Raw genomic sequence first — 23,939 nt, 5'->3', positions numbered from 1 at the left:
TCTGTATTATTTTTACATTTTATTTTTAAAAAATTTGAAATTTAATTTTATTTATTTATTTATACAGTAGGTTATTATTAGTTATCTATTTTATGCATAAACATGTATACAGATCAATCCCAATCTCCCAACTCATCCCACCACCACCACCCCATGGCTTCCCCCACTTTGTGTCCATACGTTTGTTCTCTACCTCTGTGTCTCTATTTCTGCCCTGCAAACCAGTTCATCTGTACCATTTTTCTAGGTTCCACATATAGGCCTTAATATACAATATTTGTTTTTCTCTTTCTGACTTACTTCACTCTGCATGACAGTCTCTAGATCCATCAACTTCTCTACAAATGACCGTTTCATTCCTTTTTATGGCTGAGTAATATTCCTTTTTATATATGTACCACATCTTTATCCATTCGTCTGTCTGTTGCCATTTAGGTTGCTTCCATTACCTGACTATTGTAAATAGTGTTGCAATGAACATTGTGGTGAATGTGTCTTTGTGATTTATGGTTTTCTCTGGGTATATGCCCAGAAGTGGGATTGCTGGAACCTGTGGTAATTCTCTTTTTAGTTTTTTAAAGGAACCTCCATACTGTTCTCCATAGTGACTGTATCAATTTACATTCCCACCAATAGCGGAAGAGGGTTCCTTTTGTCCACACCCTCCCCAGAATTTGTTGTTTGTAGATTATCTGATGATGCCGATTCTAACAGGTGTGAGGGCTTACCTCATTGTAGTTTTGATTTGCATTTCTCTAATAATTAGTGATGTTGAGCAGCTTTTCATGTGCGTCTTGGCCATCTCTGTGTCTTCTTTGAAGAAACGTCTCTTTAGATCTTCTGCCCATTTTTGTATTGGGTTGTTTGTTTTATTAATATTAAGCTGCATGAGCTGTTTATATATATTGGAGATTAAACCTTTGTCCAAAGATTCGTTTGTGAACGTTTTCGCCCATTCTGAGGTTTGCCTTTTTCCATTCCCGTTTTTTTAACAAAGAAAGAAAGAAAGCAAAAGGAGCAGAACACTAATGTGCGTGAAATATGCCTCTTGAAACTGTCGTTTTGAAATATGGACGTCTTTTGAATTTTTTGGTCGATATATGACCCCAGGATTTGTTTTCAGGGCAGGTGTCATTTACAGGCCTGTAATGATTTGGAATATCCACTGACCATTAGCGCTGGGATTAAAGCTGCTGTTGTGTGAAACGGCCACAAGGTGGCAGCAGTTCTCCCTTACCAAATCTGGTTACTAGGGCAGCAGAGCCTCAATGGAAGAAGCGTTCTAGATTGGAATGTAGAACGGAATGTGCCAGGAGAAAGCCCCTCAAGTTTGTCTCACTACTTCTTGTTCGTGTTTTTAATTTAATTTTTTATTTTTTATTACAGCAAGTTTGAGTACAACGTTTAGCTTGTTGTTGGTGTGCAAGAGGTGGTTCTTTTACACATATACATATGTCTGTTCTTCCTGGGAACCATTTCCCATGTACGTTATGAGAGAATGTTGAGTAGTCTTCTTTTGGTACTCCGTAGGTCTTTGGTGATTATATACTTCTACTGTGTTTTTATATGTCTGTTAACCCCAATATCGTAATGAATTCAATCCTCACACCTTTCCTTTGGTGAACCATAAGTTTGTTTAATGAATCTGTGATTGCCCTTCTCCGTGGAAATATCTGCCCTGGTATCAATTTATAGGTAACACCTATAAGTGATATGATATGATATGTGTCTTTCACTTTCTGACTTACTCCAAGTCACGTGATTACCTCTAGACTCATCTACGGTGCTGCAAATGGCATTGTGTCCTTTTTTTCCTTGGCGAATATTCTGTCTTAGCGAGGTCCATTTTCTCCAATGTGATTCCCTGAGGGCTGAGGATTAGCTGACCTGGGCAGCCTGACCCTGCTGGCAAGCCCTCCCCAGGTGTGCCTGGGTTGAGGTCAATATAAACAGCACTCCAGGCAGCAATAGCCCCTGCATCTGTGCCTGACTCCATATTCTCTGCACCATCAGCAGTCTCGGGGCTGTGCTGGTGGGAGGGTGTGAGGGTCCACGGCTTTGTGGGTGGCCCGGTGTGAGTGGGGCTCTGCTGGATTTTCGGCAGGAGTTGCCAGGCTGCCACCTGTAAAGAAGAGGATGTGTCACCCATAACTTCCACTGGAATATCTCTCCGGGCTGAGGTGAGGAAGGAAAAAAAGGAGTGGGGGCCGAGACAGGAGGGGTATCTCAGGCAGGGCAATGGAAAGCTTCCAGAAGAGCGCCCGTGGCCAGGACCATCCTGGCTGACCTGCAGGCACCAAGTTGGCCTGCGTGCTGTCGCTGGTGTGGCTCCACGGCCCTTCCTCTAGGCTTTCAAGCCCTTGTACTTATTCAGGTGTTTCACCTGGGAAGTGTGGGAACAGTTCAGCAGCAGCTGGCCTGGGGCTCAGCTCACGTTTACTCACAGAGGCCTCGGCACGGTCCCCCAGCTTTGCAATAAGGACGCTCCTTGCGTGGGCGGGCGGGGCTGCTGGCTGTATGGGAGATGATTCCCCACCTCTGACCAATTTCAAAATTGTTTACCACTGGAGCAAGTGCCTTGGTAGTGTTTTCCTCGGTATAACTGTTAGGTTCAGTTTTTTTTTTTGGTTCAAATTAGATTTTATTCCTCTTTTATGTATTTATGGATATAAGCATTTAAATAATTCATTCTTATAAATACATCAGTGTGAATGGAAGAACTTTTTTTTCTGTTTTATTTTTACATTTTATTTTTAAAAATTTTGAAATTTAATTTTATTTATTTTTTTAATACAGTAGGTTATTATTAGTTATCTATTTTATGCATAAACATGTATACAGGTCAATCCCAATCTCCCAACTCATCCCAACACCACCACCCCATGGCTTCCTCCACTTTGTGTCCATACGTTTGTTCTCTACCTCTGTGTCTCTATTTCTGCCCTGCAAACCAGTTCATCTGTACCATTTTTCTAGGTTCCACATATAGGCCTTAATATACAATATTTGTTTTTCTCTTTCTGACTTTCTTCACTCTGCATGACAGTCTCTAGATCCATCAACTTCTCTACAAATGACCGTTTCATTCCTTTTTATGGCTGAGTAATATTCCATTTTATATATGTACCACATCTTTATCCATTCCTCTGTCTGTTGCCATTTAGGTTGCTTCCATTACCTGGCTATTGTAAATAGTGTTGCAATGAACATTGTGGTGAATGTGTCTTTGTGATTTATGGTTTTCTCTGGGTATATGCCCAGAAGTGGGATTGCTGGAACCTGTGGTAATTCTCTTTTTAGTTTTTTAAAGGAACCTCCATACTGTTCTCCATAGTGACTGTATCAATTTACATTCCCACCAATAGCGGAAGAGGGTTCCTTTTGTCCACACCCTCCCCAGAATTTGTTGTTTGTAGATTATCTGATGATGCCGATTCTAACAGGTGTGAGGGCTTACCTCATTGTAGTTTTGATTTGCATTTCTCTAATAATTAGTGATGTTGAGCAGCTTTTCATGTGCGTCTTGGCCATCTCTGTGTCTTCTTTGAAGAAACGTCTCTTTAGATCTTCTGCCCATTTTTGTATTGGGTTCTTTGTTTTATTAATATTAAGCTGCATGAGCTGTTTATATATATTGGAGATTAAACCTTTGTCCAAAGATTCGTTTGTGAACGTTTTCGCCCATTCTGAGGTTTGCCTTTTTCCATTCCCGTTTTTTTAACAAAGAAAGAAAGAAAGCAAAAGAAGCAGAACACTAATGTGCGTGAAATATGCCTCTTGAAACTGTCGTTTTGAAATATGGACGTCTTTTGAATTTTTTGGTCGATATATGACCCCAGGATTTGTTTTCAGGGCAGGTGTCATTTACAGGCCTGTAATGATTTGGAATATCCACTGACCATTAGCGCTGGGATTAAAGCTGCTGTTGTGTGAAACGGCCACAAGGTGGCAGCAGTTCTCCCTTACCAAATCTGGTTACTAGGGCAGCAGAGCCTCAATGGAAGAAGCGTTCTAGATTGGAATGTAGAACGGAATGTGCCAGGAGAAAGCCCCTCAAGTTTGTCTCACTACTTCTTGTTCGTGTTTTTAATTTAATTTTTTATTTTTTATTACAGCAAGTTTGAGTACAACGTTTAGCTTGTTGTTGGTGTGCAAGAGGTGGTTCTTTTACACATATACATATGTCTGTTCTTCCTGGGAACCATTTCCCATGTACGTTATGAGAGAATGTTGAGTAGTCTTCTTTTGGTACTCCGTAGGTCTTTGGTGATTATATACTTCTACTGTGTTTTTATATGTCTGTTAACCCCAATATCGTAATGAATTCAATCCTCAAACCTTTCCTTTGGTGAACCATAAGTTTGTTTAATGAATCTGTGATTGCTCTTCTCCGTGGAAATATCTGCCCTGGTATCAATTTATAGGTAACACCTATAAGTGATATGATATGATATGTGTCTTTCACTTTCTGACTTACTCCAAGTCACGTGATTACCTCTAGACTCATCTACGGTGCTGCAAATGGCATTGTGTCCTTTTTTTCCTTGGCGAATATTCTGTCTTAGCGAGGTCCATTTTCTGCAATGTGATTCCCTGAGGGCTGAGGATTAGCTGACCTGGGCAGCCTGACCCTGCTGGCAAGCCCTCCCCAGGTGTGCCTGGGTTGAGGTCAATATAAACAGCACTCCAGGCAGCAATAGCCCCTGCATCTGTGCCTGACTCCATATTCTCTGCACCATCAGCAGTCTCGGGGCTGTGCTGGTGGGAGGGTGTGAGGGTCCACGGCTTTGTGGGTGGCCCGGTGTGAGTGGGGCTCTGCTGGATTTTCGGCAGGAGTTGCCAGGCTGCCACCTGTAAAGAAGAGGATGTGTCACCCATAACTTCCACTGGAATATCTCTCCGGGCTGAGGTGAGGAAGGAAAAAAAGGAGTGGGGGCCGAGACAGGAGGGGTATCTCAGGCAGGGCAATGGAAAGCTTCCAGAAGAGCGCCCGTGGCCAGGACCATCCTGGCTGACCTGCAGGCACCAAGTTGGCCTGCGTGCTGTCGCTGGTGTGGCTCCACGGTCCTTCCTCTAGGCTTTCAAGCCCTTGTACATATTCAGGTGTTTCACCTGGGAAGGGTGGGAACAGTTCAGCAGCAGCTGGCCTGGGGCTCAGCTCACGTTTACTCACAGAGGCCTCGGCACGGTCCCCCAGCTTTGCAATAAGGACGCTCCTTGCGTGGGCGGGCGGGGCTGCTGGCTGTATGGGAGATGATTCCCCACCTCTGACCAATTTCAGAATTGTTTACCACTGGAGCAAGTGCCTTGGTAATGTTTTCCTCTGTATAACTGTTAGGTTCAGTTTTTTTTTTTTTGGTTCAAGTTAGATTTTATTCCTCTTTTATGTATTTATGGATATAAGCATGGAAATAATTCATTCTTATAAATACATCAGTGTGAATGGAAGAACTTTTTTTTCTGTTTTATTTTTACATTTTATATTTAAAAAATTTGAAATTTAATTTTATTTATTTTTTTATACAGTAGGTTATTATTAGTTATCTATTTTATGCATAAACATGTATACAGATCAATCCCAATCTCCCAACTCATCCCACCACCACCACCCCATTGCTTCCCCCACTTTGTGTCCATACGTTTGTTCTCTACCTCTGTGTCTCTATTTCTGCCCTGCAAACCAGTTCATCTGTACCATTTTTCTAGGTTCCACATATAGGCCTTAATATACAATATTTGTTTTTCTCTTTCTGACTTACTTCACTCTGCATGACAGTCTCTAGATCCATCAACTTCTCTACAAATGACCGTTTCATTCCTTTCTATGGCTGAGTAATATTCCATTTTATATATGTACCACATCTTTATCCATTCGTCTGTCTGTGGCCATTTAGGTTGCTTCCATTACCTGGCTATTGTAAATAGTGCTGCAATGAACATTGTGGTGAATGTGTCTTTGTGATTTATGGTTTTCTCTGGGTATATGCCCAGAAGTGGGATTGCTGGATCCTATGGTAATTCTCTTTTTAGTTTTTTAAAGGAACCTCCATACTGTTCTCCATAGTGACTGTATCAATTTACATTCCCACCAATAGCGGAAGAGGGTTCCTTTTGTCCACACCCTCCCCAGAATTTGTTGTTTGTAGATTATCTGATGATGCCAATTCTAACAGGTGTGAGGTCTTACCTCATTGTAGTTTTGATTTGCATTTCTCTAATAATTAGTGATGTTGAGCAGCTTTTCTTGTGCGTCTTGGCCATCTCTGTGTCTTCTTTGAAGAAACGTCTCTTTAGATCTTCTGCCCATTTTTGTATTGGGTTCTTTGTTTTATTAATATTAAGCTGCATGAGCTGTTTATATATATTGGAGATTAAACCTTTGTCCATTGATTCGTTTGTGAACGTTTTCGCCCATTCTGAGGGTTGCCTTTTTCCATTCCCGTTTTTTTAACAAAGAAAGAAAGAAAGCAAAAGAAGCAGAACACTAATGTGCGTGAAATATGCCTCTTGAAACTGTCGTTTTGAAATATGGACGTCTTTTGAATTTTTTGGTCGGTATATGACCCCAGGATTTGTTTTCAGGGCAGGTGTCATTTACAGGCCTGTAATGATTTTGAATATCCACTGACCATTAGCGCTGGGATTAAAGCTGCTGTTGTGTGAAACGGCCACAAGGTGGCAGCAGTTCTCCCTTACCAAATCTGGTTACTAGGGCAGCAGAGCCTCAATGGAAGAAGCGTTCTAGATTGGAATGTAGAACGGAATGTGCCAGGAGAAAGCCCCTCAAGTTTGTCTCACTACTTCTTGTTCGTGTTTTTAATTTAATTTTTTATTTTTTATTACAGCAAGTTTGAGTACAACGTTTAGCTTGTTGTTGGTGTGCAAGAGGTGGTTCTTTTACACATATACATATGTCTGTTCTTCCTGGGAACCATTTCCCATGTACGTTATGAGAGAATGTTGAGTAGTCTTCTTTTGGTACTCCGTAGGTCTTTGGTGATTATATACTTCTACTGTGTTTTTATATGTCTGTTAACCCCAATATCGTAATGAATTCAATCCTCACACCTTTCCTTTGGTGAACCATAAGTTTGTTTAATGAATCTGTGATTGCCCTTCTCCGTGGAAATATCTGCCCTGGTATCAATTTATAGGTAACACCTATAAGTGATATGATATGATATGTGTCTTTCACTTTCTGACTTACTCCAAGTCACGTGATTACCTCTAGACTCATCTACGGTGCTGCAAATGGCATTGTGTCCTTTTTTTCCTTGGCGAATATTCTGTCTTAGCGAGGTCCATTTTCTGCAATGTGATTCCCTGAGGGCTGAGGATTAGCTGACCTGGGCAGCCTGACCCTGCCGGCAAGCCCTCCCCAGGTGTGCCTGGGTTGAGTTCAATATAAACAGCACTCCAGGCAGCAATAGCCCCTGCATCTGTGCCTGACTCCATATTCTCTGCACCATCAGCAGTCTCGGGGCTGTGCTGGTGGGAGGGTGTGAGGGTCCACGGCTTTGTGGGTGGCCCGGTGTGAGTGGGGCTCTGCTGGATTTTCGGCAGGAGTTGCCAGGCTGCCACCTGTAAAGAAGAGGATGTGTCACCCATAACTTCCACTGGAATATCTCTCCGGGCTGAGGTGAGGAAGGAAAAAAAGGAGTGGGGTCCGAGACAGGAGGGGTATCTCAGGCAGGGCAATGGAAAGCTTCCAGAAGAGCGCCCGTGGCCAGGACCATCCTGGCTGACCTGCAGGCACCAAGTTGGCCTGCGTGCTGTCGCTGGTGTGGCTCCACGGCCCTTCCTCTAGGCTTTCAAGCCCTTGTACATATTCAGGTGTTTCACCTGGGAAGGGTGGGAACAGTTCAGCAGCAGCTGGCCTGGGGCTCAGCTCACGTTTACTCACAGAGGCCTCGGCACGGTCACCCAGCTTTGCAATAAGGACGCTCCTTGCGTGGGCGGGCGGGGCTGCTGGCTGTATGGGAGATGATTCCCCACCTCTGACCAATTTCAGAATTGTTTACCACTGGAGCAAGTGCCTTGGTAGTGTTTTCCTCTGTATAACTGTTAGGTTCAGTTTTTTTTTTTTTTGGTTCAAGTTAGATTTTATTCCTCTTTTATGTATTTATGGATATAAGCATGGAAATAATTCATTCTTATAAATACATCAGTGTGAATGGAAGAACTTTTTTTTCTGTTTTATTATTACATTTTATATTTAAAAAATTTGAAATTTAATTTTATTTATTTTTTTATACAGTAGGTTATTATTAGTTATCTATTTTATGCATAAACATGTATACAGATCAATCCCAATCTCCCAACTCATCCCACCACCACCACCCCATGGCTTCCCCCACTTTGTGTCCATACGTTTGTTCTCTACCTCTGTGTCTCTATTTCTGCCCTGCAAACCAGTTCATCTGTACCATTTTTCTAGGTTCCACATATAGGCCTTAATATACAATATTTGTTTTTCTCTTTCTGACTTACTTCACTCTGCATGACAGTCTCTAGATCCATCAACTTCTCTACAAATGACCGTTTCATTCCTTTCTATGGCTGAGTAATATTCCATTTTATATATGTACCACATCTTTATCCATTCGTCTGTCTGTGGGCATTTAGGTTGCTTCCATTACCTGGCTATTGTAAATAGTGCTGCAATGAACATTGTGGTGAATGTGTCTTTGTGATTTATGGTTTTCTCTGGGTATATGACCAGAAGTGGGATTGCTGGATCCTATGGTAATTCTCTTTTTAGTTTTTTAAAGGAACCTCCATACTGTTCTCCATAGTGACTGTATCAATTTACATTCCCACCAATAGCGGAAGAGGGTTCCTTTTGTCCACACCCTCCCCAGAATTTGTTGTTTGTAGATTATCTGATGATGCCGATTCTAACAGGTGTGAGGTCTTACCTCACTGTAGTTTTGATTTGCATTTCTCTAATAATTAGTGATGTTGAGCAGCTTTTCATGTGCGTCTTGGCCATCTCTGTGTCTTCTTTGAAGAAACGTCTCTTTAGATCTTCTGCCCATTTTTGTATTGGGTTCTTTGTTTTATTAATATTAAGCTGCAGGAGCTGTTTATATATATTGGAGATTAAACCTTTGTCCATTGATTCGTTTGTGAACGTTTTCGCCCATTCTGAGGGTTGCCTTTTTCCAATCCCGTTTTTTTAACAAAGAAAGAAAGAAAGCAAAAGAAGCAGAACACTAATGTGCGTGAAATATGCCTCTTGAAACTGTCGTTTTGAAATATGGACGTCTTTTGAAATTTTTGGTCGGTATATGACCCCAGGATTTGTTTTCAGGGCAGGTGTCATTTACAGGCCTGTAATGATTTGGAATATCCACTGACCATTAGCGCTGGGATTAAAGCTGCTGTGGTGTGAAACGGCCACAAGGTGGCAGCAGTTCTCCCTTACCAAATCTGGTTACTAGGGCAGCAGAGCCTCAATGGAAGAAGCGTTCTAGATTGGAATGTAGAACGGAATGTGCCAGGAGAAAGCCCCTCAAGTTTGTCTCACTACTTCTTGTTCGTGTTTTTAATTTAATTTTTTATTTTTTATTACAGCAAGTTTGAGTACAACGTTTAGCTTGTTGTTGGTGTGCAAGAGGTGGTTCTTTTACACATATACATATGTCTGTTCTTCCTGGGAACCATTTCCCATGTACGTTATGAGAGAATGTTGAGTAGTCTTCTTTTGGTACTCCGTAGGTCTTTGGTGATTATATACTTCTACTGTGTTTTTATATGTCTGTTAACCCCAATATCGTAATGAATTCAATCCTCACACCTTTCCTTTGGTGAACCATAAGTTTGTTTAATGAATCTGTGATTGCCCTTCTCCGTGGAAATATCTGCCCTGGTATCAATTTATAGGTAACACCTATAAGTGATATGATATGATATGTGTCTTTCACTTTCTGACTTACTCCAAGTCACGTGATTACCTCTAGACTCATCTACGGTGCTGCAAATGGCATTGTGTCCTTTTTTTCCTTGGCGAATATTCTGTCTTAGCGAGGTCCATTTTCTGCAATGTGATTCCCTGAGGGCTGAGGATTAGCTGACCTGGGCAGCCTGACCCTGGCGGCAAGCCCTCCCCAGGTGTGCCTGGGTTGAGGTCAATATAAACAGCACTCCAGGCAGCAATAGCCCCTGCATCTGTGCCTGACTCCATATTCTCTGCACCATCAGCAGTCTCTGGGCTGTGCTGGTGGGAGGGTGTGAGGGTCCACGGCTTTGTGGGTGGCCCGGTGTGAGTGGGGCTCTGCTGGATTTTCGGCAGGAGTTGCCAGGCTGCCACCTGTAAAGAAGAGGATGTGTCACCCATAACTTCCACTGGAATATCTCTCCGGGCTGAGGTGAGGAAGGAAAAAAAGGAGTGGGGGCCGAGACAGGAGGGGTATCTCAGGCAGGGCAATGGAAAGCTTCCAGAAGAGCGCCCGTGGCCAGGACCATCCTGGCTGACCTGCAGGCACCAAGTTGGCCTGCGTGCTGTCGCTGGTGTGGCTCCACGGCCCTTCCTCTAGGCTTTCAAGCCCTTGTACATATTCAGGTGTTTCACCTGGGAAGGGTGGGAACAGTTCAGCAGCAGCTGGCCTGGGGCTCAGCTCACGTTTACTCACAGAGGCCTCGGCACGGTCCCCCAGCTTTGCAATAAGGACGCTCCTTGCGTGGGCGGGCAGGGCTGCTGGCTGTATGGGAGATGATTCCCCACCTCTGACCAATTTCAGAATTGTGTACCACTGGAGCAAGTGCCTTGGTAGTGTTTTCCTCTGTATAACTGTTAGGTTCAGTTTTTTTTTTTTTGGTTCAAGTTAGATTTTATTCCTCTTTTATGTATTTATGGATATAAGCATGGAAATAATTCATTCTTATAAATACATCAGTGTGAATGGAAGAACTTTTTTTTCTGTTTTATTTTTACATTTTATTTTTAAAAATTTTGAAATTTAATTTTATTTATTTTTTTTATACAGTAGGTTATTATTAGTTATCTATTTTATGCATAAACATGTATACAGGTCAATCCCAATCTCCCAACTCATCCCACCACCACCACCCCATGGCTTCCTCCACTTTGTGTCCATACGTTTGTTCTCTACCTCTGTGTCTCTATTTCTGCCCTGCAAACCAGTTCATCTGTACCATTTTTCTAGGTTCCACATATAGGCCTTAATATACAATATTTGTTTTTCTCTTTCTGACTTACTTCACTCTGCATGACAGTCTCTAGATCCATCAACTTCTCTACAAATGACCGTTTCATTCCTTTTTATGGCTGAGTAATATTCCTTTTTATATATGTACCACATCTTTATCCATTCGTCTGTCTGTTGCCATTTAGGTTGCTTCCATTACCTGGCTATTGTAAATAGTGTTGCAATGAACATTGTGGTGAATGTGTCTTTGTGATTTATGGTTTTCTCTGGGTATATGCCCAGAAGTGGGATTGCTGGAACCTGTGGTAATTCTCTTTTTAGTTTTTTAAAGGAACCTCCATACTGTTCTCCATAGTGACTGTATCAATTTACATTCCCACCAATAGTGGAAGAGGGTTCCTTTTGTCCACACCCTCCCCAGAATTTGTTGTTTGTAGATTATCTGATGATGCCGATTCTAACAGGTGTGAGGGCTTACCTCATTGTAGTTTTGATTTGCATTTCTCTAATAATTAGTGATGTTGAGCAGCTTTTCATGTGCGTCTTGGCCATCTCTGTGTCTTCTTTGAAGAAACGTCTCTTTAGATCTTCTGCACATTTTTGTATTGGGTTGTTTGTTTTATTAATATTAAGCTGCATGAGCTGTTTATATATATTGGAGATTAAACCTTTGTCCAAAGATTCGTTTGTGAACGTTTTCGCCCATTCTGAGGTTTGCCTTTTTCCATTCCCGTTTTTTTAACAAAGAAAGAAAGAAAGCAAAAGAAGCAGAACACTAATGTGCGTGAAATATGCCTCTTGAAACTGTCGTTTTGAAATATGGACGTCTTTTGAATTTTTTGGTCGGTATATGACCCCAGGATTTGTTTTCAGGGCAGGTGTCATTTACAGGCCTGTAATGATTTGGAATATCCACTGACCATTAGTGCTGGGATTAAAGCTGCTGTTGTGTGAAACGGCCACAAGGTGGCAGCAGTTCTTCCTTACCAAATCTGGTTACTAGGGCAGCAGAGCCTCAATGGAAGTCGCGTTCTAGATTGGAATGTAGAACGGAATGTGCCAGGAGAAAGCCCCTCAAGTTTGTCTCACTACTTCTTGTTCGTGTTTTTAATTTAATTTTTTATTTTTTATTACAGCAAGTTTCAGTACAACGTTTAGCTTGTTGTAGGTGTGCAAGAGGTGGTTCTTTTACACATATACGTATGTCTGTTCTTCCTGGGAACCTTTTCCCATGTACGTTATGACAGAATGTTGAGTAGTCTTCTCTTGGTACTCCGTAGGTCTTTGGTGATTATATACGTCTACTGTGTTTGTATATGTCTGTTAACCCCAATATCGTAATGAATTCAATCCTCACACCTTTCCTTTGGTGAACCATAAGTTTGTTTAATGAATCTGTGATTGCCCTTCTCCGTGGAAATATCTGCCCTGGTATCAATTTATAGGTAACACCTATAAGTGATATGATATGATATGTGTCTTTCACTTTCTGACTTACTCCAAGTCACGTGATTACCTCTAGACTCATCTAAGGTGCTGCAAATGGCATTGTGTCCTTTTTTTCCTTGGCGAATATTCTGTCTTAGCGAGGTCCATTTTCTGCAATGTGATTCCCTGAGGGCTGAGGATTAGCTGACCTGGGCAGCCTGACCCTACCGGCAAGCCCTCCCCAGGTGTGCCTGGGTTGAGGTCAATATAAACAGCACTCCAGGCAGCAATAGCCCCTGCATCTGTGCCTGACTCCATATTCTCTGCACCATCAGCAGTCTCGGGGCTGTGCTGGTGGGAGGGTGTGAGGGTCCACGGCTTTGTGGGTGGCCCGGTGTGAGTGGGGCTCTGCTGGATTTTCGGCAGGAGTTGCCAGGCTGCCACCTGTAAAGAAGAGGATGTGTCACCCATAACTTCCACTGGAATATCTCTCCGGGCTGAGGTGAGGAAGGAAAAAAAGGAGTGGGTGCCGGGACAGGAGGGGTATCTCAGGCAGGGCAATGGAAAGCTTCCAGAAGAGCGCCCGTGGCCAGGACCATCCTGGCTGACCTGCAGGCACCAAGTTGGCCTGCGTGCTGTCGCTGGTGTGGCTCCACGGCCCTTCCTCTAGGCTTTCAAGCCCTTGTACATATTCAGGTGTTTCACCTGGGAAGGGTGGGAACAGTTCAGAAGCAGCTGGCCTGGGGCTCAGCTCACGTTTACTCACAGAGGCCTCGGCACGGTCCCCCAGCTTTGCAATAAGGACGCTCCTTGCGTGGGCGGGCGGGGCTGCTGGCTGTATGGGAGATGATTCCCCACCTCTGACCAATTTCAGAATTGTTCACCACTGGACCAAGTGCCTTGGTAGTGTTTTCCTCTGTATAACTGTTAGGTTCAGTTTTTTTTTTTTTTTGTTTAAGTTAGATTTTATTCCTCTTTTATGTATTTATGGATATAAGCATGGAAATAATTCATTCTTATAAATACATCAGTGTGAATGGAAGAACTTTTTTTTCTGTTTTATTTTTACATTTTATTTTTAAAAAATTTGAAATTTAATTTTATTTATTTTTTTATACAGTAGGTTATTATTAGTTATCTATTTTATGCATAAACATGTATACAGATCAATCCCAATCTCCCAACTCATCCCACCACCACCACCCCATGGCTTCCCCCACTTTGTGTCCATACGTTTGTTCTCTACCTCTGTGTCTCTATTTCTGCCCTGCAAACCAGTTCATCTGTACCATTTTTCTAGGTTCCACATATAGGCCTTAATATACAATATTTGTTTTTCTCTTTCTGACTTACTTCACTCTGCATGACAGTCTCTAGATCCATCAACTTCTCTACAAATGACCGTTTCATTCCTTTTTATGGCTGAGTAATATTCCATTTTATATATGTACCACATCTTTATCCATTCGTCTGTCTGTGGCCATTTAGGTTGCTTCCATTACCTGGCTATTGTAAATAGTGCTGCAATGAACATTGTGGTGAATGTGTCTTTGTGATTTATGGTTTTCTCTGGGTATATGCCCAGAAGTGGGATTGCTGGATCCTATGGTAATTCTCTTTTTCGTTTTTTAAAGGAACCTCCATACTGTTCTCCATAGTGACTGTATCAATTTACATTCCCACCAATAGCGGAAGAGGGTTCCTTTTGTCCACACCCTCCCCAGAATTTGTTGTTTGTAGATTATCTGATGATGCCGATTTTAACAGGTGTGAGGTCTTACCTCATTGTAGTTTTGATTTGCATTTCTCTAATAATTAGTGATGTTGAGCAGCTTTTCATGTGCGTCTTGGCCATCTCTGTGTCTTCTTTGAAGAAACGTCTCTTTAGATCTTCTGCCCATTTTTGTATTGGGTTCTTTGTTTTGTTAATATTAAGCTGCATGAGCTGTTTATATATATTGGAGATTAAACCTTTGTCCATTGATTCGTTTGTGAACGTTTTCGCCCATTCTGAGGGTTGCCTTTTTCCATTCCCATTTTTTAACAAAGAAAGAAAGAAAGCAAAAGAAGCAGAACACTAATGTGCGTGAAATATGCCTCTTGAAACTGTCGTTTTGAAATATGGACGTCTTTTGAATTTTTTGGTCGGTATATGACCCCAGGATTTGTTTTCAGGGCAGGTGTCATTTACAGGCCTGTAATGATTTTGAATATCCACTGACCATTAGCGCTGGGATTAAAGCTGCTGTTGTGTGAAACGGCCACAAGGTGGCAGCAGTTCTCCCTTACCAAATCTGGTTACTAGGGCAGCAGAGCCTCAATGGAAGAAGCGTTCTAGATTGGAATGTAGAACGGAATGTGCCAGGAGAAAGCCCCTCAAGTTTGTCTCACTACTTCTTGTTCGTGTTTTTAATTTAATTTTTTATTTTTTATTACAGCAAGTTTGAGTACAACGTTTAGCTTGTTGTTGGTGTGCAAGAGGTGGTTCTTTTACACATATACATATGTCTGTTCTTCCTGGGAACCATTTCCCATGTACGTTATGAGAGAATGTTGAGTAGTCTTCTTTTGGTACTCCGTAGGTCTTTGGTGATTATATACTTCTACTGTGTTTTTATATGTCTGTTAACCCCAATATCGTAATGAATTCAATCCTCACACCTTTCCTTTGGTGAACCATAAGTTTGTTTAATGAATCTGTGATTGCCCTTCTCTGTGGAAATATCTGCCCTGGTATCAATTTATAGGTAACACCTATAAGTGATATGATATGATATGTGTCTTTCACTTTCACTTTCTGACTTAATCCAAGTCACGTGATTACCTCTAGACTCATCTACGGTGCTGCAAATGGCATTGTGTCCTTTTTTTCCTTGGCGAATATTCTGTCTCAGCGAGGTCCATTTTCTGCAATGTGATTCCCTGAGGGCTGAGGATTAGCTGACCTGGCCATCCTGACCCTGGCGGCAAGCCCTCCCCAGGTGTGCCTGGGTTGAGGTCAATATAAACAGCACTCCAGGCAGCAATAGCCCCTGCAGCTGTGCCTGACTCCATATTCTCTGCACCATCAGCAGTCTCGGGGCTGTGCTGGTGGGAGCGTGTGAGGGTCCACGGCTTTGTGGTTGGTCCGGTGTGAGTGGGGCTCTGCTGGATTTTCGGCAGGAGTTGCCAGGCTGCCACCTGTAAACAAGAGGTTGTGTCACCCATAACTTCCACTGGAATATCTTTCCGGGGTGAGGTGAGGAAGGAAAAAAAGGAGTGGGTGCAGGGACAGGAGGGGTATCTCAGGCAGGGCAATGGAAAGCTTCCAGAAGAGCGCCCGTGGCCAGGACCATCCTGGCTGACCTGCAGGCACCAAGTTGGCCTGCGTGCTGTCGCTGGTGTGGCTCCACGGCCCTTCCTCTAGGCTTTCAAGCCCTTGTACATATTCAGGTGTTTCACCTGGGAAGGGTGGGAACAGTTCAGCAGCAGCTGGCCTGGGGCTCAGCTCACGTTTACTCACAGAGGCCTCGGCACGGTCCCCCAGCTTTGCAATAAGGACGCTCCTTGCGTGGGCGGGCGGGGCTGCTGGCTGTATGGGAGATGATTCCCCACCTCTGACCAATTTCAGAATTGTTTACCACTGGAGCAAGTGCCTTGGTAGTGTTTTCCTCTGTATAACTGTTAGGTTCAGTTTGTTTTTTCTTTTTTGCTTCAAGTTAGATTTTATTCCTCTTTTATGTATTTATGGATATAAGCATGGAAATAATTCATTCTTATAAATACATCAGTGTGAATGGAAGAACTTTTTTTCTGTTTTATTTTCACATTTTATTTTTTAAAAATTTGAAATTTAATTTTATTTATTTTTTTATACAGTAGGTTATTATTAGTTATCTATTTTATGCATAAACATGTATACAGCTCTATCCCAATCTCCCAACTCATCCCACCACCACCACCCCATGGCTTCCTCCACTTTGTGTCCATACGTTTGTTCTCCACCTCTGTGTCTCTATTTCTGCCCTGCAAACCAGTTCATCTGTACCATTTTTCTAGGTTCCACATATAGGCATTAATATACAATATTTGTTTTTCTCTTTCTGACTTACTTCACTCTGCATGACAGTCTCTAGATCCATCAACTTCTCTACAAATGACCGTTTCATTCCTTTTTATGGCTGAGTAATATTCCTTTTTATATATGTACCACATCTTTATCCATTCGTCTGTCTGTTGCCATTTAGGTTGCTTCCATTACCTGGCTATTGTAAATAGTGTTGCAATGAACATTGTGGTGAATGTGTCTTTGTGATTTATGGTTTTCTCTGGGTATATGCCCAGAAGTGGGATTGCTGGAACCTGTGGTAATTCTCTTTTTAGTTTTTTAAAGGAACCTCCATACTGTTCTCCATAGTGACTGTATCAATTTACATTCCCACCAATAGCGGAAGAGGGTTCCTTTTGTCCACACCCTCCCCAGAATTTGTTGTTTGTAGATTATCTGATGATGCCGATTCTAACAGGTGTGAGGGCTTACCTCATTGTAGTTTTGATTTGCATTTCTCTAATAATTAGTGATGTTGAGCAGCTTTTCATGTGCGTCTTGGCCATCTCTGTGTCTTCTTTGAAGAAACGTCTCTTTAGATCTTCTGCCCATTTTTGTATTGGGTTCTTTGTTTTATTAATATTAAGCTGCATGAGCTGTTTATATATATTGGAGATTAAACCTTTGTCCAAAGATTCGTTTGTGAACGTTTTCGCCCATTCTGAGGTTTGCCTTTTTCCATTCCCGTTTTTTTAACAAAGAAAGAAAGAAAGCAAAAGAAGCAGAACACTAATGTGCGTGAAATATGCCTCTTGAAACTGTCGTTTTGAAATATGGACGTCTTTTGAATTTTTTGGTCGATATATGACCCCAGGATTTGTTTTCAGGGCAGGTGTCATTTACAGGCCTGTAATGATTTGGAATATCCACTGACCATTAGCGCTGGGATTAAAGCTGCTGTTGTGTGAAACGGCCACAAGGTGGCAGCAGTTCTCCCTTACCAAATCTGGTTACTAGGGCAGCAGAGCCTCAATGGAAGAAGCGTTCTAGATTGGAATGTAGAACGGAATGTGCCAGGAGAAAGCCCCTCAAGTTTGTCTCACTACTTCTTGTTCGTGTTTTTAATTTAATTTTTTATTTTTTATTACAGCAAGTTTGAGTACAACGTTTAGCTTGTTGTTGGTGTGCAAGAGGTGGTTCTTTTACACATATACATATGTCTGTTCTTCCTGGGAACCATTTCCCATGTACGTTATGAGAGAATGTTGAGTAGTCTTCTTTTGGTACTCCGTAGGTCTTTGGTGATTATATACTTCTACTGTGTTTTTATATGTCTGTTAACCCCAATATCGTAATGAATTCAATCCTCCAACCTTTCCTTTGGTGAACCATAAGTTTGTTTAATGAATCTGTGATTGCTCTTCTCCGTGGAAATATCTGCCCTGGTATCAATTTATAGGTAACACCTATAAGTGATATGATATGATATGTGTCTTTCACTTTCTGACTTACTCCAAGTCACGTGATTACCTCTAGACTCATCTACGGTGCTGCAAATGGCATTGTGTCCTTTTTTTCCTTGGCGAATATTCTGTCTTAGCGAGGTCCATTTTCTGCAATGTGATTCCCTGAGGGCTGAGGATTAGCTGACCTGGGCAGCCTGACCCTGCTGGCAAGCCCTCCCCAGGTGTGCCTGGGTTGAGGTCAATATAAACAGCACTCCAGGCAGCAATAGCCCCTGCATCTGTGCCTGACTCCATATTCTCTGCACCATCAGCAGTCTCGGGGCTGTGCTGGTGGGAGGGTGTGAGGGTCCACGGCTTTGTGGGTGGCCCGGTGTGAGTGGGGCTCTGCTGGATTTTCGGCAGGAGTTGCCAGGCTGCCACCTGTAAAGAAGAGGATGTGTCACCCATAACTTCCACTGGAATATCTCTCCGGGCTGAGGTGAGGAAGGAAAAAAAGGAGTGGGGGCCGAGACAGGAGGGGTATCTCAGGCAGGGCAATGGAAAGCTTCCAGAAGAGCGCCCGTGGCCAGGACCATCCTGGCTGACCTGCAGGCACCAAGTTGGCCTGCGTGCTGTCGCTGGTGTGGCTCCACGGCCCTTCCTCTAGGCTTTCAAGCCCTTGTACATATTCAGGTGTTTCACCTGGGAAGGGTGGGAACAGTTCAGCAGCAGCTGGCCTGGGGCTCACCTCACGTTTACTCACAGAGGCCTCGGCACGGTCCCCCAGCTTTGCAATAAGGACGCTCCTTGCGTGGGCGGGCGGGGCTGCTGGCTGTATGGGAGATGATTCCCCACCTCTGACCAATTTCAGAATTGTTTACCACTGGAGCAAGTGCCTTGGTAATGTTTTCCTCTGTATAACTGTTAGGTTCAGTTTTTTTTTTTTTGGTTCAAGTTAGATTTTATTCCTCTTTTATGTATTTATGGATATAAGCATGGAAATAATTCATTCTTATAAATACATCAGTGTGAATGGAAGAACTTTTTTTTCTGTTTTATTTTTACATTTTATATTTAAAAAATTTGAAATTTAATTTTATTTATTTTTTTATACAGTAGGTTATTATTAGTTATCTATTTTATGCATAAACATGTATACAGATCAATCCCAATCTCCCAACTCATCCCACCACCACCACCCCATGGCTTCCCCCACTTTGTGTCCATACGTTTGTTCTCTACCTCTGTGTCTCTATTTCTGCCCTGCAAACCAGTTCATCTGTACCATTTTTCTAGGTTCCACATATAGGCCTTAATATACAATATTTGTTTTTCTCTTTCTGACTTACTTCACTCTGCATGACAGTCTCTAGATCCATCAACTTCTCTACAAATGACCGTTTCATTCCTTTCTATGGCTGAGTAATATTCCATTTTATATATGTACCACATCTTTATCCATTCGTCTGTCTGTGGCCATTTAGGTTGCTTCCATTACCTGGCTATTGTAAATAGTGCTGCAATGAACATTGTGGTGAATGTGTCTTTGTGATTTATGGTTTTCTCTGGGTATATGCCCAGAAGTGGGATTGCTGGATCCTATGGTAATTCTCTTTTTAGTTTTTTAAAGGAACCTCCATACTGTTCTCCATAGTGACTGTATCAATTTACATTCCCACCAATAGCGGAAGAGGGTTCCTTTTGTCCACACCCTCCCCAGAATTTGTTGTTTGTAGATTATCTGATGATGCCAATTCTAACAGGTGTGAGGTCTTACCTCATTGTAGTTTTGATTTGCATTTCTCTAATAATTAGTGATGTTGAGCAGCTTTTCTTGTGCGTCTTGGCCATCTCTGTGTCTTCTTTGAAGAAACGTCTCTTTAGATCTTCTGCCCATTTTTGTATTGGGTTCTTTGTTTTATTAATATTAAGCTGCATGAGCTGTTTATATATATTGGAGATTAAACCTTTGTCCATTGATTCGTTTGTGAACGTTTTCGCCCATTCTGAGGGTTGCCTTTTTCCATTCCCGTTTTTTTAACAAAGAAAGAAAGAAAGCAAAAGAAGCAGAACACTAATGTGCGTGAAATATGCCTCTTGAAACTGTCGTTTTGAAATATGGACGTCTTTTGAAATTTTTGGTCGGTATATGACCCCAGGATTTGTTTTCAGGGCAGGTGTCATTTACAGGCCTGTAATGATTTTGAATATCCACTGACCATTAGCGCTGGGATTAAAGCTGCTGTTGTGTGAAACGGCCACAAGGTGGCAGCAGTTCTCCCTTACCAAATCTGGTTACTAGGGCAGCAGAGCCTCAATGGAAGAAGCGTTCTAGATTGGAATGTAGAACGGAATGTGCCAGGAGAAAGCCCCTCAAGTTTGTCTCACTACTTCTTGTTCGTGTTTTTAATTTAATTTTTTATTTTTTATTACAGCAAGTTTGAGTACAACGTTTAGCTTGTTGTTGGTGTGCAAGAGGTGGTTCTTTTACACATATACATATGTCTGTTCTTCCTGGGAACCATTTCCCATGTACGTTATGAGAGAATGTTGAGTAGTCTTCTTTTGGTACTCCGTAGGTCTTTGGTGATTATATACTTCTACTGTGTTTTTATATGGCTGTTAACCCCAATATCGTAATGAATTCAATCCTCACACCTTTCCTTTGGTGAACCATAAGTTTGTTTAATGAATCTGTGATTGCCCTTCTCCGTGGAAATATCTGCCCTGGTATCAATTTATAGGTAACACCTATAAGTGATATGATATGATATGTGTCTTTCACTTTCTGACTTACTCCAAGTCACGTGATTACCTCTAGACTCATCTACGGTGCTGCAAATGGCATTGTGTCCTTTTTTTCCTTGGCGAATATTCTGTCTTAGCGAGGTCCATTTTCTGCAATGTGATTCCCTGAGGGCTGAGGATTAGCTGACCTGGGCAGCCTGACCCTGCCGGCAAGCCCTCCCCAGGTGTGCCTGGGTTGAGTTCAATATAAACAGCACTCCAGGCAGCAATAGCCCCTGCAGCTGTGCCTGACTCCATATTCTCTGCACCATCAGCAGTCTCGGGGCTGTGCTGGTGGGAGGGTGTGAGGGTCCACGGCTTTGTGGGTGGCCCGGTGTGAGTGGGGCTCTGCTGGATTTTCGGCAGGAGTTGCCAGGCTGCCACCTGTAAAGAAGAGGATGTGTCACCCATAACTTCCACTGGAATATCTCTCCGGGCTGAGGTGAGGAAGGAAAAAAAGGAGTGGGGTCCGAGACAGGAGGGGTATCTCAGGCAGGGCAATGGAAAGCTTCCAGAAGAGCGCCCGTGGCCAGGACCATCCTGGCTGACCTGCAGGCACCAAGTTGGCCTGCGTGCTGTCGCTGGTGTGGCTCCACGGCCCTTCCTCTAGGCTTTCAAGCCCTTGTACATATTCAGGTGTTTCACCTGGGAAGGGTGGGAACAGTTCAGCAGCAGCTGGCCTGGGGCTCAGCTCACGTTTACTCACAGAGGCCTCGGCACGGTCACCCAGCTTTGCAATAAGGACGCTCCTTGCGTGGGCGGGCGGGGCTGCTGGCTGTATGGGAGATGATTCCCCACCTCTGACCAATTTCAGAATTGTTTACCACTGGAGCAAGTGCCTTGGTAGTGTTTTCCTCTGTATAACTGTTAGGTTCAGTTTTTTTTTTTTTTGGTTCAAGTTAGATTTTATTCCTCTTTTATGTATTTATGGATATAAGCATGGAAATAATTCATTCTTATAAATACATCAGTGTGAATGGAAGAACTTTTTTTTCTGTTTTATTATTACATTTTATATTTAAAAAATTTGAAATTTAATTTTATTTATTTTTTTATACAGTAGGTTATTATTAGTTATCTATTTTATGCATAAACATGTATACAGATCAATCCCAATCTCCCAACTCATCCCACCACCACCACCCCATGGCTTCCCCCACTTTGTGTCCATACGTTTGTTCTCTACCTCTGTGTCTCTATTTCTGCCCTGCAAACCAGTTCATCTGTACCATTTTTCTAGGTTCCACATATAGGCCTTAATATACAATATTTGTTTTTCTCTTTCTGACTTACTTCACTCTGCATGACAGTCTCTAGATCCATCAACTTCTCTACAAATGACCGTTTCATTCCTTTCTATGGCTGAGTAATATTCCATTTTATATATGTACCACATCTTTATCCATTCGTCTGTCTGTGGGCATTTAGGTTGCTTCCATTACCTGGCTATTGTAAATAGTGCTGCAATGAACATTGTGGTGAATGTGTCTTTGTGATTTATGGTTTTCTCTGGGTATATGCCCAGAAGTGGGATTGCTGGATCCTATGGTAATTCTCTTTTTAGTTTTTTAAAGGAACCTCCATACTGTTCTCCATAGTGACTGTATCAATTTACATTCCCACCAATAGCGGAAGAGGGTTCCTTTTGTCCACACCCTCCCCAGAATTTGTTGTTTGTAGATTATCTGATGATGCCGATTCTAACAGGTGTGAGGTCTTACCTCATTGTAGTTTTGATTTGCATTTCTCTAATAATTAGTGATGTTGAGCAGCTTTTCATGTGCGTCTTGGCCATCTCTGTGTCTTCTTTGAAGAAACGTCTCTTTAGATCTTCTGCCCATTTTTGTATTGGGTTCTTTGTTTTATTAATATTAAGCTGCAGGAGCTGTTTATATATATTGGAGATTAAACCTTTGTCCATTGATTCGTTTGTGAACGTTTTCGCCCATTCTGAGGGTTGCCTTTTTCCATTCCCGTTTTTTTAACAAAGAAAGAAAGAAAGCAAAAGAAGCAGAACACTAATGTGCGTGAAATATGCCTCTTGAAACTGTCGTTATGAAATATGGACGTCTTTTGAAATTTTTGGTCGGTATATGACCCCAGGATTTGTTTTCAGGGCAGGTGTCATTTACAGGCCTGTAATGATTTGGAATATCCACTGACCATTAGCGCTGGGATTAAAGCTGCTGTGGTGTGAAACGGCCACAAGGTGGCAGCAGTTCTCCCTTACCAAATCTGGTTACTAGGGCAGCAGAGCCTCAATGGAAGAAGCGTTCTAGATTGGAATGTAGAACGGAATGTGCCAGGAGAAAGCCCCTCAAGTTTGTCTCACTACTTCTTGTTCGTGTTTTTAATTTAATTTTTTATTTTTTATTACAGCAAGTTTGAGTACAACGTTTAGCTTGTTGTTGGTGTGCAAGAGGTGGTTCTTTTACACATATACATATGTCTGTTCTTCCTGGGAACCATTTCCCATGTACGTTATGAGAGAATGTTGAGTAGTCTTCTTTTGGTACTCCGTAGGTCTTTGGTGATTATATACTTCTACTGTGTTTTTATATGTCTGTTAACCCCAATATCGTAATGAATTCAATCCTCACACCTTTCCTTTGGTGAACCATAAGTTTGTTTAATGAATCTGTGATTGCCCTTCTCCGTGGAAATATCTGCCCTGGTATCAATTTATAGGTAACACCTATAAGTGATATGATATGATATGTGTCTTTCACTTTCTGACTTACTCCAAGTCACGTGATTACCTCTAGACTCATCTACGGTGCTGCAAATGGCATTGTGTCCTTTTTTTCCTTGGCGAATATTCTGTCTTAGCGAGGTCCATTTTCTGCAATGTGATTCCCTGAGGGCTGAGGATTAGCTGACCTGGGCAGCCTGACCCTGGCGGCAAGCCCTCCCCAGGTGTGCCTGGGTTGAGGTCAATATAAACAGCACTCCAGGCAGCAATAGCCCCTGCATCTGTGCCTGACTCCATATTCTCTGCACCATCAGCAGTCTCTGGGCTGTGCTGGTGGGAGGGTGTGAGGGTCCACGGCTTTGTGGGTGGCCCGGTGTGAGTGGGGCTCT

The sequence above is a fragment of the Mesoplodon bidens genome, assembly GCF_964165515.1.
Source record: "Mesoplodon bidens genome assembly, chromosome: Y".
Classification (NCBI taxonomy): domain Eukaryota; kingdom Metazoa; phylum Chordata; class Mammalia; order Artiodactyla; family Ziphiidae; genus Mesoplodon; species Mesoplodon bidens.
Note: the sequence above shows the minus strand (reverse complement) of the source record.